This window comes from Alosa sapidissima, chromosome 7, assembly GCF_018492685.1.
Source record: "Alosa sapidissima isolate fAloSap1 chromosome 7, fAloSap1.pri, whole genome shotgun sequence".
Lineage (NCBI taxonomy): Eukaryota > Metazoa > Chordata > Actinopteri > Clupeiformes > Clupeidae > Alosa > Alosa sapidissima.
The window spans coordinates 24,383,379-24,398,337 of NC_055963.1; positions in this window are offsets into that span (position 1 = coordinate 24,383,379).

A 14,959-nucleotide genomic window follows, 5' to 3' on the forward strand; every position below is an offset into this window, starting at 1 on the left:
TATATCTATCTAGCATATATATATATATATATATATATAGATAGATAGATAGATAGATAGATAGTTGTTATTGGTTTAATGCAAGCATATTTTTCTTAAGCCTAATTCACTGGCAAGCAATTAATGAAAGGGTCCAATGAATAAACGATTAGGCCTAGCCTATCCCTCAAATTTCGCAATTATCATTCGTCTGTTAGGCTACGCTAAGTGTAAGAAAGCAGGCATAAAATATAGGCTACACTATACATTGATTACAGTGACTTTTGCTATAGCTTATACACACAATAGCGTCACTTTCTGGTGCTAGTCCAGCTCAAACTGGGCTCACTAGGCCTACTACTCGAAGTGAAGAACCTGCCTGATTTGCCTAGCATTCGGTTACGCACGTAATTTAAAACCATTCCAAAACTAGCCTTAACCCTTAAAGGAGTACCGTCACACCGGTGTGACGGGAATGTTGGGAAATTAACATTCTAAAGAATATCTGGGTTCATTGAATTCAACATAGAATTTTAGAACCTTCAATTGTTGCGGAACTTAGAATGTTCAAAAACCTACACCTTTAAGGGTTAAACTGCTTAGATCAGACCAGCCCGCTGTGCTACAGTCTAGACGCGAGTTGTAACATTGTAACTTAATGTTGCTTTGTTTCCCTTCCGGAAACGGATAACCTCATGAGCCTATAATCAGCATTATAGCCTACATGAACAGCTAGAGTAGCCTTCTTTAATGGCTTCTACACTATTTGTCTCAGTTTAGCGTTGGGTAGCCGAACGTATCCTAATGCAGTAAAGCTTACGAAAAATGTAGCACAACAGGTATAATGGCGTTAAACGTTGTCTTGCCCCAAATCACAGACTACTTCCATTAGCGTGACTCTTACATTTTCAGTGTTGCTTAATATGTAGGCCTAGTCGTAACCTACTTGACTGCATTTCTTGTAGGCCTACGCTTTCTTATGGGCTAATACCCAACCCTGTGTTACAATCGTAGGCTATATCATGAATTAACAGCCCAGCATTGAAATGGCGGAGGCGCCAGATTTGCTTCAACATGGCCGACTGATTTCACCGAGAACGCCCTACGAAGTTAATTGATTTCTATAGGAAATGAAACCCTGGACATTTTGAACATGTTGGAGAGAAAGCAATGTTTATTAAAAATGCTTTATGGTGTCGGCAGGTGATATTGGAGCTAGACTACTAAGCCTACAACTAAGCAAGTCAGGATTTTTGGCAACATTGGCCAAAGGTTTACCGAGTAGCAGGGCCGTAGTCATATTCAGACATGACCAAAATGTCCCCCCAATATACAGACATAGAAAAAGAAAGAAAGAAAAAAACGCGATAGGCTACTACAGGAGGCCAACAAGCACCACTATCTGAAATGCAATCAAACGTAAATACACACATTAGTGACCGGTTCCAGGGAGTAGTCTAGCCTACACCGCAGAGTGTTTTGTCCTGGTGGTTTTTCGTTAGTGGCGTGTGCTAAAAGCTTCCATTTAGGCCTATAGACTACTGCGGTGCGGTAGTTGTAGGGCTGTCAACAATATCGCAAAAGCTAGGCTACCGGTTAAATTGTCATAAATCTTGTTAGAGAGGTGTGCACAGGCTAAGGAAACCCCATTATTTTTGGAGCAGATAAGACTCAAAGGGAACTTTGAAGCATATTACATAGGCCTACTGTAGCATATTTTCCTCGCAATGATAGCGAAAGTGAAACATATTTGCACATTTATTTTAAAAATGAATTTGTGCGTGCATGTGTCATTGGTTTCTTTCACGTCTTACAAACTAAGCAATGCATTTATATGCTTGTGGTAACGTAAAAATGATCCTGTTTATAGGCCTCGTAGAATAGGCCTAAATAGTTGTTGCATCTTGCATTTTACATTTAGATGCCCGCAATTGCGCATCCATGCAAAACGACTCAACTTGGGAAAAGCAATAGGCCTACACTCTAACCCTAATGACAACACAAACAAACACATAAAACATGTGTAGTGTACAGTCACTAAATGTACACATATTAATTTATTGTATGGTCCCCCATCAACGGAAATCCATGAAACTTGGCATGCTTTCAGAGGGTGTGATAATGATCCTACACTTCAAATTCCGTGCAATTTTGAACCTCTCAGCCAAAGATACCTGCGATTACAATACCTCGTCTTTGCTTTTTATTTTTAACTAGGTGGCGCTATACATCAAATGAGTGGATATGGGATGGGTTGACATGGCCCCTTGATACCAACATACTAAAAAAATGTGGTCCTCCTAGGACCTATGGTTCTTGAGATATTCACAAAAAACTGTGTCCGCCCTACCCTCCTTTCGTATTGTATTTAGACATACACAAATGCCACTATCTGGGCCCAAGTACATTTTAAGATGGACTGAGGTAAAGTGGAAAACGATCCTATGGTTAGACCAATTAAAAATTGTAATTCTTTTTGGATATCATGGACTCTGTATCCTCTGGGCTAAATAGGATACAAGGATACAAGGACGTTTATTGTGACATGCATATACTGGAAGTAAGAAATGCAGTGAAATGATGTCTGGTGTCAGCCTATTTGTGCATTTATGGGGGGGGGGGGGGGGGGGGGGCAGGGGAGATGGGATAGTGTGCTGTGTATGTGGGGAGAGGGCAGTGTGCAATATGTGTGTTGGAGAAGCTTTCTCATGAGACAATGTGCTGTGTATTGGCAATTGTGGGGGGGGGCAGTGTGCTGTAAGTATGTTGGGGATGTGTGTTGGAGAATCTTCCTGATGAAATAATGTGCTGTGTATGTAGGGGAGAGTGGGGGGCAGTGTACTGCAAGTATGGTGAAGGGACTTACTATTGCAAGCAGAGTACTGTATGTATGATGTATGTGAGTGATGACAGTGAAGATGTGTGTGTGGGTGGGAGGGGAGTGGAGCAGTGACTGTGTGTGTGTGTGTGTGTGGGTAGGTGGGGGCAGTGTGCTGTAAGTATGGATGTGTGTTGGAGAAGATCCTGAAGACAATGTGCTGTGTATGTACGTCCTAAACACTAGTTGCAATATTCTCCTGAACAGAGGTGTCTGACTTACACAGCAGAAGAAGCTGCAGTAAGAAACACCAGGTAGCTAGCCTCTGTGATGGTACTTCAGACTTTGGTTGCTACTATTCACAACTACCATTATCATTATCATGTAGTTTCCAAGGTGTGTGCACAGGTAGATAGATAGATAGATAGATGGATATATAGATAGGTACTTTAGTCATCCCGAGGGAAATTTTAATAATTTAAACAGTTTAGTTAGCTGGCTAGTTTGTGTAATTTCCTGAAGTGGAAAGAGATTTTGTTCAGGCCTTAATAGATATCCTTTGTTTGAAAATAAATCGTTTCTATTCTTTCCTATGAGTGCTGAGGAGTGAATGAGTGCAAAGTCAGTATAGTGTGAGTTCAGAGTTGGGAAATGTTTGAGAGTGCTGAGGAGTGAATGTGTGCAAAGTCAGTATAGTGTGAGTTCATAGTTCGGATGGCCTGGGGATAAAAACTTCTCCTGAGTCTCTCAGTTCTGGCTTTGTGACCACATTGGCGTCTTCTTGATTTCAGCGGTAGGAATAATCCATTGTTAGGATGAGAAGAGTGCTTCAGAATCTTTTGGGCTCTTAGGAGTACTCTTCTGGAATAGATATCTTGTAGAGCAGGGAGTTGAGTTCTTATAGTACGTTCAGCTGAGCGCACTACTCTCTGCAGAGTGCTACATTAATTCTGCATGATGTACCCAGATTTTGAACTACATATAATGCCATCCAAACAACATATATTTTATACCATACCTTATATACTGTAACGAATAATTCAGAAAAACAATGCCAAAATGAATTATTCTGCACATATTACATATGACTCCATAGAATAAGAGTCCAGGTGCTAAAATGGCCTGTCTGCAGACCAATCATGTAAAATTGGGCATATAATGGATGGAACTGTTGAGCAGTTGAAATCCTATATCAGGCAAGAATGGGATAACATTTCACTCTCAAAACTCTAGCAACTGGTCTCCTCAGAAACATTTACTGAATGTTGTTAAATGAAGAAGTGAAGCAACACAGTGATAAACATGCCCCTGTCCCAACTTTTTTTAGATGTTTTGCATTTTCCATAATGTAGTCTTACCATACTATTGTTATTGTTATTATATTATTGATTGAATGTACATTATTGTTTATTATTGCTATTTTCCCTTTTTTCATTGTTTATTTCATTAGACTATGGATTGAATTGACATGGTTGTTTATTATTGCTATTCTCCTTATTATAGTCTGACCAATATCTTAATTTGTTCCCAAATTTTAAGTATTGTTTTGTATTTGTATGTTGCTTTGGACAAAAGCGTAACCATAACCATAACCATAACCATAACCATAACCAACAAATTCAAAATGAACATAGGCCTATATTTAAAACAATATTTTTTCCTCTTTCCACAATTGATATGTTATCTTTGAACTATTCTTAATTTACAAATCGTAGCATTTTGTTTTTATCTACATTTTGTAGTGTCCCGACTTTTTTGGAATTGGGGTTGTAAAAGTAGGCAACAATAAACCTACAATCGTTGTTACTCATGACCTTAATGCCTCATATAACCCCTGGTTAATAAACTGGTTTTGTGTGTTTGTTTCACAGGGATGTTTATCCAAAGCAGATAGATTTTATCAGGTTGTGCATTTACACACATAAGTGTAATGTAGACACATACGACACATAGGTACAACAGTGAATTAACAATGTATTTATCTATAATTGTACAACACTGGCACTTTATACACCAATTAACTAAGACTAAGAAGAGAGAACACATCACCCCTGTGTTGGCTGAACTGCACTGGCTCCCTATTTCCTATAGAATTGATTTTAAGGTTATGTTAATTACTTACAAAGCTCTGAATGGCATAGCACCTTCATATATCTCTGAGCTTTTAATATCTTATCAACCACAAAGGAAACTTAGATCATCCAATTCTAATCTTTTAATCGTACCCAAAGTGCTCCACAAACAAAGTGGAGAAGCTGCGTTTATCTATTATGCCCCCAAACTATGGAACACCCTGCCTCTGTACATCAAGCAGGCGAGTTCAGTAAATATTTTTAAAAAAGATCTGAAAACATACCTGTACAGGAAAGCTTTTAGTTAACTCATCTTATCCTGTAGACTACATTTTCAGATTATTCTACATCTGCTACTATTGGAGGGCGCAGCCAGCCAGAAGCAGATGGGCTCCCCCTATTAAGTCAGGTTCTGCTCAAGGTTTCTTCCTGGAATATGGGAGTTTTTCCTTGCCACAGTTGCCATATGGCGTGCTTGTGGGGGGTAAGAGGGTTAAGGCTGCCAGTCTTATGACGTCATTTTCTATATTTTTGATATGTTGCTGAGTATAACATAAACAGCAAAGAAAAGTGATTGATAATGACTGACTGACTATTATTGTGTTACATGCTTCAAATGTAAAGCACTTTGAGCTGCATTCTGTGTATGAAAGGTGCTATACAAATAAAGCTTTATTAAATGATCACACTTTGAGCTATATAGATTGCATGTTCCTAACTACCCCACAAAAAACTTCAATCCCATGACCAAAAATTGCAATCACACCTTGTTTAGTCTTTAATATCTTCAAGTTCATATGTTGTGGAGACCTAATGTAGTAAAAATTATTTGTAAGAACATACCGTATACAAATGTAATTTTACCTGCATTAGCCTGCCTCCCTCATATTTGCATTAACTGCTGTACTTGGTGAAGACCCGCCTCGACCATTTGCAAATCAAGTCTTTTGTCATGTACAACGACCCAGCTTTTGTCTTATGGCAGACTTCACAATAAGTGGTCGGTGCCAATTAAGCACGCATATGTCCGCATATGTCTGAACTTCTCCACTGCCACAGACAAAGACCCTGCTGAATATAAGGCTGTGAGAAACTACAATCGGGAGGTGACTTGAGGCAACTTTTTTTATGTTTCTCCTCCGAGCCGGCTTGTAATAAACCTGGGAACGTTTCCCTTTCTTAACACATTTCAGCACGGTTTTGCTTCCACGTCACACTAACATATTGGTACAATATTAATTAAATATTGCATTAAACATTTTCAGACAAAATACTGATTGATTCCATGTGTGTACAAAAAAGCGGCTATATACCTTTATACACTCTTCACTCTTATAACACACTATCACTATTTGTTCCTAATCAAGCGCCTTTTATTCAATGGGCATACATTATCACCTTTTAATGGTTATGGCGTACAGAGAACGTGTTTGTCGTCCATCCTACAAGTTTTGTCAGGCTTGGAATACTACTTATTAATGCCCAAAAATGCTTCGAAGATAAGGCATTTTTTGAGAGTGTAATAGCTTAAGAAGGGCGAACAAATACACTGGAATTTAACAGTAGTATTCTACAGATGTTCATTTTTGCGACCTAAACATTATGTAGACAAGCTTCGAACAACAACCATTTTGTTGGATTCTGTTTGACACAGAATGACCCTCCTGTGACAGTTTCAGCTGTACTGTGAGGTGAAGATCTCCTCTTTGAATCAGCATCATACTCTACTATGTACAGCCATACTGCATGGGCCAGAGGCTGAGGCCTGTAATTTGAGCTGATACTCCAGGCACCTGGTGCTGCACTGTCAGCCTGTGACCGGCACCACCTGTTTCAGTAGAGAGTGCTGGTCTCCAAGAGAGATGATCCCTCCCCACTCGGCTGTCCATGTCTAATCTTTACTTCCTGCCTTTTTCTTCCCTTTTTTCTCGGTCTAGTCTTGCTTCATTTTCATCATGTCTCAATCACTGAATCACTGGGGCCTCGAGCGTTGGTGCATGTCTCTGCACCATGTCACTGCAGGGACTGCACCATAAGGACAATTTTCAATAACGTTTACAGGTGCGAAATAAGTCCCTAGGGTAGGTGCATCCCTCTAAAAATTGCTGGGTGGGGCGTGGTGTTGACTCGGTATCGAGTATATCAACTTGGACTCCAAGGTGGTGGGTATATCAAGTTTGTATATCAAGGGGGACTCCAAGTTAACTTGAAAGAGAGTAGAATAGCAAATGGCGTGCCTGTGGTATCAACAGCCATCCATGCATGCTTCTAAAGCCAAGCCACACAAAGTGTAACAGAACCCTATTGCATGATCAGGTGGTAGGCTGCTTTCATGGTGTTGCTCTCCAGAGATTAACATCACTTTAAGGAGAGCCTGACCAGATGTGGATTAGACTATGGGACTCCACAGACAATTAAAACAATGCTTTGAAAAGGCTGAAATGACAGTGGCCCCCAATCCTCATTCAGTAACAGCAGCACTATTACAGCCCTCCAACCCTAGGAGACCAGACAATAGAAGTGGTGGAAGGTGGGTGGTTTCTGAACCCTCAGTATGCTGCAACCAAACTGAACATAAAATGGGTGCAGGACAAAAGTTTGGACAATGGGAGGCTAAGCTGATGGGAAACCTTGCACATTAGCCCCACATATATGAGGTGGTAGATTGAGGCACTGGAAATGGCGATGGTTTCTTTTTTAGTGCCAACTGAAACAGGAAACAGTGACACACCCAAGGAATTGGTTCCTCTTTTCCTTTTCACCCTGATCCTATCAGTTTAACAAACCATTAAACAAAACATAAATGTTGCCCAGCTCTACATTTTTCAATGTCAAAGGGCATAAAACATGAAGCATGTCTTTGCTGAATCTATGGTATTAGCATGATGGTAGCAATTTCTCTTTACAGTATGAAAGTGATGTAATTTATATAAATCCATTGCATTTCTGTAAAATGCAGCACATTTTCCCTTTGGTGTCCATTCAGTGCGTGATTTGAATAAACCCTGTTGTTCCTGTAGTCCTGGCTTGGATTGAGCTATGTGCTATTGTAGCACGTGTTTGGGTGTGTTTGGTTGACAACACATTTGTGCCATGATCAAGGACTCTACCTTTAATTCAATTACAGAGTCAAACAAGTAGGCCTGGATAATGAGAACAGTCTGTTTTTTATGGTTTGAATACCATTTTTTGATAGCCTGGGCCCAGTTGTTCAAAAAGTTTAATCTGGATCAGAATGCTCCGGATTTGGAAATGGATTTCAGGATCCTTTTTTCCTTTTGAACAACACATTTTCAAAATTTGATCCAATCCGATAGCCGAAATCCGATCAGATTTCTTTTGAACAACTGGCCCCTGAACTGTGTGTTCTCTCATATTTTACTTAGATCTTTTAACAGTGTTACGGAATGAATATAACTTCCACAATTTGTCTGATGGTCCATTGGGCAATTGGTCTGATGGGCAATTACAGCTGCTGGTCAAATGATCCAGAGGAGAGTGTGAGAAGTTAGGGGAACTAGTAAAGATGTCCTCCTCATGTGGGGGCAGCTTTGTCCTGAAAGTTCAAAGGTCACCCAGTTGGATTCCAAGATCAGTAGGGGGGAGGGGGAGAGTTCAGTCCTGGTCTAGAACAGCAGAAAGAATCACTCAGCTACATTTAAAACAGGTGGGGGAAACTAACAAATATGATGTATCATCATTTACACGATGTACAAAGTGGTGGCTAATTCTGTCTTTCCTGTGTGAATCTAGATATACCTCCTTCTCATTTGGTTAATTATTATCCGGTTAGTACAATGACAGGAAGATAACCAGTCAGGAGCAGGGGCTTGTGTTTAGACTTTATAACACTCTGTGTGGTTTATGTGAATTCCAGAGTAAACATGACCAAGATCAAAGTGAGGTTAGAAAGAGGGCTGTATCAAAGGAGAGACAAGTAAAGAGAGAGAGAGAGAGAGATAGTCAGGGATGTTGTTGGCATGAGTGAAAAGGTAGTGAAAGGAGTGAACCCACAGAGAGGAAGAGAGAGAAAGTGTGTGTGAGAGCAGAGGTCAGGGAAGGCACTGGGAACAATGGGCAGCACTCAGCTGCTGACAGCCGCGATCAGACGCATGGCCCATCCACCTCTGTGGGGATGTCACCGCGACAGCAGGGGGCCACTGTGAGCATGTCAGAGCCAATCAGAAGGATCAGCCAGAACCGCAGTCAGTGTTTGCGTCTTCCCACCGTGAGTCTGTTACCAGCAATTTATTTACTGATGCCATGTGTGACAGACAGATATTGAAATACATGTGACAGTGGAAAACAGCGTAAAGTCGTTTTTTATTTTATTTTAAAAAGTCCTTTGACCTTTTGCTTGTGATAGATAGCCAGATACATAGCGGGCAGTGGAGTCAGTGCTACAGACAATTGTATGATGGAGATGTAAAAGTTGGAAGTAATTGGAAATGAGTATATCCACACTCATAAACACAGAATTATAGTTTTTGAATTAAGAAATGTAACACATCTCATGTCACCTCATCGTGTATGAATGAGTGTGTGCCTGAGAAATCTCATGAAAAGTCAACGTAAACATGTTTGTTATGCACTATCTAAAGGTGTCTTTTTATTAAGGTATTTTTTCACACTGACACACTGAGTTTGTGTATATACAAACACATGAATTTGGAATGCAGTTTGACATGGAGCAGTCATGCTGAATTAAATTACACACTAGTCAGCACATTATCCCAGATACCTCACTCATACGTGACACAATAAGCGTAAGGTATGGGTTGGTGGGTGAGACACACACACACACACACACACACACACACACACACACACACACACACATTCACACACTATTTTTGTGTGTCATTATTGATCTTCCTCTTCTGAAGGGCCTCAGAGGGGTTAACACAGGGTCGTCAGGAGAAGACTTTTCTCCAGTTTGTTACACTGCTGGATATGCACTTATAAAAACCTAAATTCTCATACTTGTTTAACACCAATGTAAACATCAGTGATACATCATTTGACATGGATGTCCTTTAACTATGAGGGAACAAAGTTAAGACCAGTAAAATCTCTAAAGTCTTAGAGTTTTTTAAAAGATAAAAAAACACTGTTTTGGGACTATCAGCAAGTACAAAGATGGCCCTCCCTGTGCCCTTCCTGCTTCCCATGAAGCAACTCACCATAGAGGTGTTGCTTGGGGAGCCGATATTCTGGCGTATGGATTAAGTGGCCTGCCCAGGGAAGCTGTGACTGGATGGTATGGATGATTGACAGGACAGGTCAAATTGACATCCACACATCTGTTCCCTTGCAGACCATTTCACAGTGTATCACAGTGCCTCCCATCTTCCACACAGCGGATCCTGCTGCCATCCATATCCCAAGTAAATTATGTGACAGTCGGCACATTTACTTGGTTATCCACATCAAATAAGAAAGAACTGGACTAATCAGACCAGACGCCATCCTTCCACAGCTTGAAGGTCCAGTTCTGACATCAACGCTCATTGGGGACAGTTTTTTTTTTTGTGTCCAATCTGTTGATTAAGAAAACAGACCATTCATTTCCCCTTCTCTTATATCCCTGACTTGTACCTGATGAATGCCATTATCAAAGTAATACATGTTATTGACTTTATTTCTGAGTGGTTCTGGCCCATTGGTGTACATTCATTAAATGTAAAGGTCCACTGAGAAATAATATATGATTTGTTTTCACACAATTTTTGTGCAGTGACAAGATATTACAAGGTTAATGTTATTAGAGTTATTGACAACCCCAACCATCTGGTCACTGATTAGAATCACCAGTCTCTGATTTCAGGGAATATTAAATGGCATACATTTACCGCCACCTAGTGGACAAATGACAACACTCCAAAATCATAAGATTGGACTTAGGTCAGCAGAGCCCTACTGGATTTACAACCAGTTCATTCCATTCCATATCCCTGTTTAATCTCCTACTTTAGAGGTTAGAAAACAAATTCTATCACAATATGGTTTCCTTTCTAAGACTTGGCTACAGACATCAGCCTCTTTTTTGTGTGCAACCTTTTCAGCTTGACATTTCTGTGGACGTGGTAGCTTCATGTCTTGAAATTTGAGTCAAGCCCAGTTCTACAGGTGTACAGATATTAGTCTACTGGAGAACTCTGTTGTCATTATTAGAGTGTAGAATATGTGAACATGACACGTACGATCACTGTTTTCTCTAAGGTTTGAAAAAGAATGTACCTTATAAGAAACCGCACCCCATAAGAAACACTTAATAAAAGTTGAGACTGTCATTTGGGGTGAGGGTGAAATTGTTAAGAAATATTTGGACTGTATCAATCAAATGTGGTTCTCCCTTAGGACTGCTTTGTTCATTGTTGAACCATGTGGCACGTGGGCCCTCTCTGCGATCCTGCGTCTACGCGCACACCCCCCACGCCCTCAGGAGTCACACGGCCAAGCCACTGACCTTGGGTTACCATGGCAACCCTGCTGCTCCGCATGAAACTTCACTTGAGTAAACATGCACGGGCACTCTCCCTTACACACACACACACATGCATGCGCGTGCTCACACACATGCACGCACACACACAGACATACATGTGCACACACATACACAAACACACACACACACACACACACACACACATATATGTACTTCAAACAACACTTAAAATACTTATTGTCATTACATTGTCAATATTGTGCACATAAGAATTCAAAGCAAGGCTTAAATACTTGACTGTGAATTCCCTTGAATGCGGACAAGCATGTACACACACAAAAGCCGCTCTTTGGAGATGTTACATGTTCACCTGTATTATGTATGTGACTAGCGAAACAATTGTGTGAAATCGAATTCTATAGAATTTGTTCAACAATTCCGGTCATGGCCCTCTAGCCATTCCCCTGTAAGTACAATGTGTAAGAGCCTCCACAGAGAACACAAGATCTGTATGGCTGGAAGGATGAGTAGACACATTTTGTGACTGATCTCAATCAGTCCACAAGATCAGAATTTGAACGTGTCTCAAGTAATTAAAAGGATTAGCCATTCAATATGGTGCTCCAAACCCGTGGAGACACAAAGACTTACTGTCTCTAAATATGCAAGGACAGAAGTTGGTTTCCAAGACAACTGTGGTGGAGGAATTGAACTAATCAAACCATCCTTATTTGGAATTGCCTTCAGTGACAAAGAAAATTTCTTGGCTATTATGGATAAGTATAAAACTGAAACTCAGTTTCTGATTTGCACTGGCAACAGGATGTATATTGAACATAGAATGGTAGGACTCTTTTTGTTCCTTTCAGTTTTGTTTCCCACCTCTTTCTTTGTCCATCTCAAACAGTAGCACATTACCCCCACTTCGCAGATGAATTGGACATATTGAAAATAAATATTGATCAGTCTTTGCCTTCAGGATGGGAACCATAAGAAACGACATAGATGTTCATCTGTTTCCAGGACAACAACCTGGGCCACAGTGTTATCTCATGCCATAATCCTGGCCCCATCTGCATAAAATTGCGACTGAAGACACTACATCTGCCAATCTATCACAACCTTATGCATGTGCACCTGGTCCACCATAAGGCTTCGACAACCCTACAACACTTAGCCACTGGCTTATATTGTATCCACCCTGTTTTAAATCCAGGTTTATTGTGACTTCTTTACAAAGCTAAAGAGTGTGCGTGGCAGCAATGTGATTAACACAGAGAAACCAAATAGATTGAAAGTAAGAGGAACGATGCACACAGTCGACTTGGAGAACATAGCACACTTGGTTGTTTTCAAATGGGGTTCACGGGACGGGTGTATATAAAAACTCCTCATGTAAAACTGTTAATAACGTATGGCCTCTTGAACATGTCTCCTTAGAGAGCTCTTTGGTAGAGGATTCTTGGTAGTCTATTAAGGGTCCATTGTCAAGGGAAGTCAGAGAGCTTGTAAGAGTACAACCTTGGGAACCTTTTATAACATGGAAGACCAGCTTTTGTTGGGGAGTTCCTGACAGGTTTCAAAAGACATATAAGAGAAGGATCTGGTGCACATTGTATTATCTTCATCAAGGAAATTACCAGTTTTAAAGGACTTCCGAGTGGAAATATTATTGTAACAGTGTGACTAAAAAAGATTTTTTATTCAAAATGTTGAGCCCCCTGGGACTTAATTCCTATGATGCAATATAGCTACCAAGAGCAGGTTTTTAATTTCTTTTGTTAAATTCCCCACTCTGAAAAATGGCTTTTGTCATTAAGCTTAAACATGAGCTGTATACTCTCACAGTCCAAGGCTGTATGACATATTTCAATGTCACTCTTTTTTGTTCTCAGAAACAAGCATGATTCATTTTGGCAACTATTTATATCTGTATTTTTTTCAGCAACTTCCAGCGACCTTAGCAGAAGAACTTTGAAATCTACTGACGAGTTAGCTGATGAGATGTGTAAACATGCCACCAAGTTTTAATTAGTGGCACCATGACACAGACTTAAATAGACTGAGATAATTGTCAGAGCTGGTAGGTGTTTATTGCTTAATTTGTCTGTAAAGTGGTTTGGCTGCGCACGACTACAGTTACCAACTCCTCTCAGGAGAAGGCTGGAGGAGGCAGCATGGTCGCCATGGTTCCTCATCAGCGATGTCACTCCGCGGACATCTGTGTGGGATCAAGTTATACTGGGCCCATTATGGAAGTTCCTGCAAGGTGACGGCAAATGCTGCACGTTTTTCATTACGATCATGTTGTTTGTACACCCTGAGTCACATACAGTGTGGGTTTGAGAGTTTTAAATAAAATATTATATATTGCTACATAAAATCACATTTCCCTTTTTTCATATTGAACATGTAGGTTTTTCTTTGTTTACCTGTCTATCTAAAGCAACACCAAAATCCATCTTCGTTTGGATATCTATTGAGTATATGATATGATATGAATTTCCCCTTGAAGATCAATAAAGTATCTATCTATCTATCTATCTATCTATCTATCTATCTATCTATGTATAATAAAACTGTAATAAAACTTCATCCATTGGCACTCTGTATTCTTTAAAATACTTTTAATTTCTAGATTTGCTGCTCTACATGCACTAGGACAATATCTGAAATTGTTTGTTTGGTAAAAAGTTAGTAATTCTGAGTAGTGACAGAAGAATTTTAGATATTGAAATGTATTTAATGATGTGAGTGTCACAAAGATATTAATAAGTTGAACCGACTGTATGATTAAGTTAAACTGATGGCAGTTCTGGTGCTGTTCTGGATCCATGCTGAATATGGACGCCTGCTGTTTTTACTGAGCAGGCCAACTGATGCTGACAGAACAAGATGGCACCAAGCCCAGGGTTCTCTATGGCACTCTCCGCAAGTGAACAACTGGGTCACGTTTGTGATGGCGCATCAGATGAGAGAGCACGCACACACACACACACACACACACACACACACACACACACACACACACACATACACACATACACACACACACACACACACACACACACACACACAAACACACACACACACACACACACACGCACACATAGACAAAACAAAAGCACACATTCAAACACACACACTAGCCAGACACAAATTACTCACAAATCTGTGCACACATAAACACACACACAAACCAACTGACACCCATACAACACAACACAACACAATACAACACAAACTCAAACACATCAATTGCATCGCATAAAACCTATTATGCATACAATACAATACAAAAGAAGCATAAAGTGTCCATGGGCTGCTCAAGACTATCCCAAACATACCACCAAATCCCATTTCCACCAATTGCCCTCCGACTCTCTGCAGTATATTAACTCTCTCTCCCTCTCTCTCCCCCTCTACTTTGGCTATCTATCCCAAAGCCTTCCTCTCTCTTTCTTTATGATTAACCAGACGGAGCGGCCTGTGCTCCCCTTTCGGTTGGTTGTTTCCTTGTTACTTGGTTACCAGTTGCCGCGAATTGCCTGGGCCGATTGCGTTGCCATGGTGACCGTGCCCATTCTGTCGTCTCCCGGCTGCCTCCTGGCTTGCCTGTCCTGACATCTCCCGCACACACAC